The sequence below is a fragment of the Pteronotus mesoamericanus genome, unplaced genomic scaffold, assembly GCF_021234165.1.
Source record: "Pteronotus mesoamericanus isolate MK-2021 breed Mesoamerican mustached bat unplaced genomic scaffold, CSHL_Meso_final contig_55, whole genome shotgun sequence".
Classification (NCBI taxonomy): Eukaryota; Metazoa; Chordata; class Mammalia; order Chiroptera; family Mormoopidae; genus Pteronotus; species Pteronotus mesoamericanus.
The window spans coordinates 8816812-8823103 of NW_026555198.1; the positions used below are offsets into that span (position 1 = coordinate 8816812).

General features: G+C 38.7%; 1 pseudogene; it reads left to right on the plus strand.

The window, feature by feature from the left end:
• The first annotated feature begins 381 nt into the window (after nucleotides 1-381).
• LOC129075544 (ubiquitin-conjugating enzyme E2 C-like) lies at nucleotides 382-2874 on the plus strand (annotated as a pseudogene).
• Nucleotides 2875-6292: the final 3418 nt, after the last annotated feature.

A 6292-nucleotide genomic window follows, 5' to 3' on the forward strand; every position in this document is an offset into this window, starting at 1 on the left:
AAATATATATACCCACAAATTTATTCACTGTAGCCTTGTTTGTACTTGGAAAACACTGAAAGAATCTAAATGCCCATACTCATGAGATTAGTTCAATAAACTATAGTCCATCCAAACAATAAAGTACAATACAGCAAGTAAAAAAATGAGAAAGATCTCTATTACCTGATATGGAGCAATTTCCAGGATATACTGTAAATGGAAAAAAAAAAATCAGACTCCAAAAGAAAAACTATAGTATACAACCTTTCATGTAAGAAAAAAAAAAAGGGATACACAAAAATTATACATGTATCACTTCATCTATGCAAAAGGAAAAACACGGACGATAAAGCAGAAACTACAATACTAAGACTGGTTACTTACAGGAAACGGTTGGGAATGGAGTGGTAAGAACCAGAGAATGGGAAAAGGGTGTTAGGGAAGAGAAAAACTCTTGTTTTTGTAAACCTTTTTTGTATAAATCTGACACTTGGAACCATGATAATGTTTCATATAACCATAAAAAAAAAAAATTTACCCTAACCATCATGTGGAGGAACCCCAAAATGGAATGCAAAGAATATCAAACAAACCTAATGTATAACAAAGGATAACATAAATTGAACTGGGTAGATAAGAAAATAACTGACTTAAGCAACTCTAGGAACAGCATTTTTGACTACATATGGCAAAAAAACCCAAAAAACAAAACAAGACTACACACTAGTAATGCACTCTAGTTAGGAAATCTGCTTCTCAGAGGGTTTGTTTTAGTAAGTCTGAAACTCTGTGTTTCAGACAGACAAAAACGAACAAAAAATCCTAACAATCTAATACTGAGCAAAGTAGCCCTGGCCTGGTAGCTCAGTTGGTTAGTGTCATCCCAAGAGTCCAGGGCTGCGGGTTCTATCCCCAGTCAGAGCACATACCAATGGATCAACCAATGAATACATCAATAAATGGAATAACAATTCTACGTTTCTCTCTCCCTCCCTTCTACTCTCTCTAAAATTAATAAATTAAACAAAATTTAAGTAAAAATAAAATTAAACAAAGTATATATGTTGAGGATAATGAGAGCCAAGTTTTTTACTTTAAAAAAAAAAGAAATTGCGATTAAGACTAATGGAAAGACTAGAGGAGAATGAACCCTGTGCTTTTAATTGGAATCTGACATATCAATATGAATTCATGGTTTTACATGAAACATACATACAACCACATATAAACACATATGTATAGGAAGACACACATAGAAATGGGATATCCATGTATATCAGTATAAACAAACATTTACGTCTTAACTCCGTTGACTGAGATGACCTAGAAACAATGATACCCCAGTAACAATGAACACACAGATAATGTTTTGTAAAAGCCATTCTCCAATAACAGAAACCAGGGGTCCTTAGAGAAATGATTGATTCCAGAGTAGCGGTGGGGGAAAAACAAGATGTGCCCAGAACATATTGTGATGCTAGGATGTATAGCAGTACTCAGAAAAATGAGAGTGCATGTCAAAAGAACACAGGAGTTGACCTGAATGAAAGCCCAATGACCAAACCTGAGAGCCATGGCAACATAATGGTAGTATTAGGTTATAACCAGAAGAATGAAATGAATATCAAAGAGTCCACACTAAGATAAATATTTGGTTAAATAACATGGGGAGAAGGAACAACTCTTCCTTGCAGAATTCCAAGTAATAAACACATAAGGAATAACTGAAATTCTAAATAACCATGAAACAAACACTAAAATTATTGCAACAGGTAAGAATCATGAATGGGTAAAATTAGTAGATTAAGGTGCGATGAGAAACATGACATTTGTATAATCTCAACATATACCCCACAGGATACATATAAAATCGAAAGGAAAAAGCAGTAACTTTATAGTGGAAATCCCCGGAACACTTCAACCAACCAATAACTCACAGTTAACAACTCATGTATTAAGATATACTGACATCATGTGTATATGATGCACAGAAAATGGTACAGCATTACTTCTGTAGCATTATTGCCAAAATTGCTTAACATGAATTAAATCATAAAAAATGCCAAGCTGACAGTTCTTGAAATTACCAGATAAAGACTTTAAAACAACTGTTATAAAAATTCTTAGACATGCAATCATACTGTTGCAACAAATATTGAAACAAAATACTGTCAATAATATGGCATAAAGAACAAGTGGAAATTTTAAAGTTAAAAATGCAATAACTAAAATTTAAAAATAAATGGACAGGCAAGTTACTGCGGTGTTCTCTGAGTTCCTGTGTCCCTGCCAGTGCTGCCCAGACAGCCTCCCAGAACCACGACCCAGCCGCTGCTAGCGTTGCCGCCTGCTGCCCGTAAAAGAGCCAAGCCCGGTGGGTACACTGCCTGGGGCCCTGTGGGCAAGAGGTTACAGCAGGAGCCGATGACGCTCATGATGTCTGGCAACAAAGGAATTTCTGCCTTCCCTGAATCAGACAACCTTTTCAAGTGGGTAGGAACCATTCATGGAGCAGCTGACTCAGTTATGTGAAGACCTGAGGTATAAGCTCTCCCTAGAGTTCCCCAGTAGCTACCCACACAATGCGCAAACGGTGAAAATTCCTCAGGCCCTGCTACCACGCCAATGTGAATACCCAGAGTTAGATCTGCCTGGACATCCTGAAGGACAAGTGATCCGCCCTGTATGACGTCAGGCCCATCCTGCTCCCCATCCAGTCTGCTAGGAGAACCCAACATCGATAGCCCGGCAAACGCACATGCTGCCGAGCTCTGGAAAAACCCCGCCGCCGTTAAGAAGTATGTGCAAGAAACCTATGCAAAGCAGGAGTCCAGCCTCCCTCCTCATGCTGTCTTTTTTTTTTTTTCCTTAGGTGATCTGTCCTTGCCTTGATTTCTGTATATGACTCTGTATCTTTAGTTGTGGTGTCATTTTTGTGGGGTTTTTTAAATTAAGTCTCTGTTTGAACCCCTGTAATAACTACATTAAATAAATATATATTGGTGAAAAAAATAAAAAATAAAAATAAATGGACAGGCAACAACACAATGGAGATGGAAAAAAAACAAACTTAATAGAAATAAATAGAACGTATCCAACACTAAGAAAGAAAATATTGAATACAAATGTACAAAGGCTCAGGGCATTATGAAAAAATAACAGAAGGATAAAAAGAAAGGGTGTGGGATTGAAAATATTTGAAAAAACTGATGCCTGAAAACTTTCTAGGTTTGGCAATAAGACATAGACCTACAGATTCAAGAAATGGGGAAAAAAAAAACTTCAAAAAGGATAAACGCAAAGAAACCCACAGCCAGATATAGCATAATAAAATTATGAAAAACTAAAGCCATAAAAATATCATATAAGCAGTAAAAGAAAAATGAAACATTACCATACAAAGGAACAATAATCATAACTGATTACCTATTTAAAAAAAAAAAGAAAGCCAGAAGAAAAGTGACACACATGTTTAAATGCCTGAAAGAAATTGTCAACCCAAAATAATCTATCCAGGAAAATTACTTACAGGAATGGAAGCAAAATGAAGACATTCTCACATGATGGATAACTAAGTGTATGTAGCCCATAAGATCTTCTCTAAAAGAGAAAAAGAACAAAACAAGTTTTTCATGTACATGGGATATACCAGAAGGAAACCCAAATCATCAGGGATGAAAAATAAAAATAACAAAATTACTTAATTGGATATTACAATAGATGATTTATATCTCTTGAGTTTTGTAAAATTGAGGATTGAAAACAAAAGACAAACATTTTCTGAGAGTTTTCAATGTATGTAAATACAATACATGACAATTGTATGATTAAAAGAGAGAGAATTAAGGGACCTTTAAAAATGTTAATGTTTCTACATTCAAAATTACAGGGTAAAATACAGACAATGAAAACTTAAATATGTATTGTGTTACCTCCTAAAGCAAACACTAAAAAGGGCTATATATAATGATAGAGTCAGAGATATGAGATGATGGCAGAGTAGGTGGAAGCTACACTAACCTCCTCCCAGGACCAAACTGGAATTACAGCTAAATTACAGACAAATCATCCTGAATAACCAACAGAAGACTATCTGGAGAGAAGTCTTATAACCAAGGACTTACAGAAGAAACCACACCACCATATCAAGACTGAAAGGAACTGTGGAGGCACAAGAGGGCTAGCTGGGATTCCATGGCGAGTAGCTGAAGTTCCAGAGGGGTATTTCAGCAGCCAGGGGTTTTGCCCTGAGGAGTGCAGGGGAGTCTAAACCTCAAGCCATATCCACAGCCTAGAGCGCCAGAATCAAGAAAGGCACCCCACACAATATCTGGCTGTGAAAAGCAGCAGGGTTTCTGTCCAACAGGGAGGGACGGCTAGAGACACAGATACACTTTTAGAAGGCCAATGCATGAAATTTCATTTGTGGCCACTTACCCTGGGCTCCAGTGAAGGGAGGGCATAGCAGACTAGAGCCACATGAGGAGAATCTGAGATCTGTGGCTCCGGGGAGAGAGCTGAAGGGTCAGCCACGAGGATCCGTGTGCTGAGTCATTCGCCATACCGAAAAACCCATCTTTGTCTGGCAGAGTGCTCCTCTCTACGCAGCAAAAGCATAGGTCAGAGGAGGGGGGAGAGGGGGAGGGGGGAACTGCCCAACCGGCAGGAATTTCAGGAATCCCTCTTGTCCCACCCTCTTGCCCCACCCTGTGGAGCTTAAGCCCTGCTGAGGAATACAGTAAGAAGCATATCTCTGGGTGCTTTGAGACTTTACCTGACACTCCCCCAGGCCCAGTGCTGGTAGAAGCCAGCTTTGGTGCACAGCTTGATCCTAAGGCCCAGCCCCAGGCCCTTGCACCCAGGCGCAGTAGAGAGAGCCACAAGCTGTGAATCACTGATAGTTCCAAACAGGTTGCCCAATGCCACTCACAAACAGCATATGACACAGATATGTACCAGAGTCTTTTCAGATCTACCTAATACATACAAACGCACACAAAGAGGCAGACAAAATTGGGAGACAAAGAAACAGGTTCCCAAATGAAAAAACGAGAATTCTCCAAAAGAACTAAATGAAATGGAGGCAAGCAATTTATCAGGTAGAGTTCAAAGTAATGATTATAAGAAAGATCAACAGCATGAAAAAAGGCATAGAAACCATAAAAAAGGACCAGTCACAAATAAAAAATGCAATATTTGAAATAAATATCCTGGAAGGAATCAACAGGAAGTTAGATGAAGCAGAGGATCGAATCAGCAATTTGGAAGACAAGGTAGGAAAAAACACCCAATCAGAGCAGCAAAAAGAAAAAGAATTTTCAAAAATGAGGATAGTTTAAGGGACCTTTGGGAAAATATGAAGTGCAACAATGTCTGCATCATAGGGATACCAGAAGGTCGAGAGAGAGAGAGAGAGAGAGAGAGAGAGAGAGAGAGCGAGCGAGCGTGAGCGAGAGCGCGTGCGCGCAAGGGATCGAGACCTATTTGAAGAAATTAGCAAAACTTTCCTAACATGATGAAGGAAAAAGACACACAGGTCCAAGAAGCACAGAGAATCCCAAACAAGATAGACCCATGCCCTGGCTGGTGTGGCTCAGTGGATTGAGTGCCGACCTGTAAACCAAAGGGTCACTGGTTTGATTCCCAGTCAGGGCACATGTCTGGGTCGCGGGCCAGGTCCCCAGTAGGCAACCACACATAGATGTTTCTCTTCCTCTCTTTCTCCTTCCCTTCCCTTCTCTTTAAAAATAAATAAAATCTTAAAATTAAAAAAAAAAAAGATGGACCCAAAGAGGCCCACTCCTAGACAAATCATAATTAAAACAGTAAAAGTTAAAGACAAAGAGAATCTTAACAGCCTTTAAGAGAAAAGCAGTTTGATATCACAAAGGAGCTCCAATAAGACTGTCATCTCCCTTCTCAACAGGAACATTTCAGGCCAGAAGGCAGTGGCATGAAATATTCAAGGTGATGAAAAGCAAGGACGTATAATGAAGGCTACTTTGCCCAGCAAGGCTATCATTTAAAATTGAAGGAGAAATAAAGGGCTTCCCAGAGAGGAAAAAGCTTAAAGAGTTTGTTACCACCAAATGAGCATTTAAACAAATGTTAAAGGGCTTGCTTTAAGGAGGAAAAAAAAAAAAGGAGGAAAATAGTTTAAAAAATAAAATGGCTATAAATACGTCTCTATCAATAATCACTTTAAATGTCAATAGTTTAAATGCTTCAATCAAAGACATAGGGCAGCCTTAGCTAGTGAGTCAGTGCATTGAGCATCAGCCTATGAACCAAAAGGTCGCTGGTTACATTC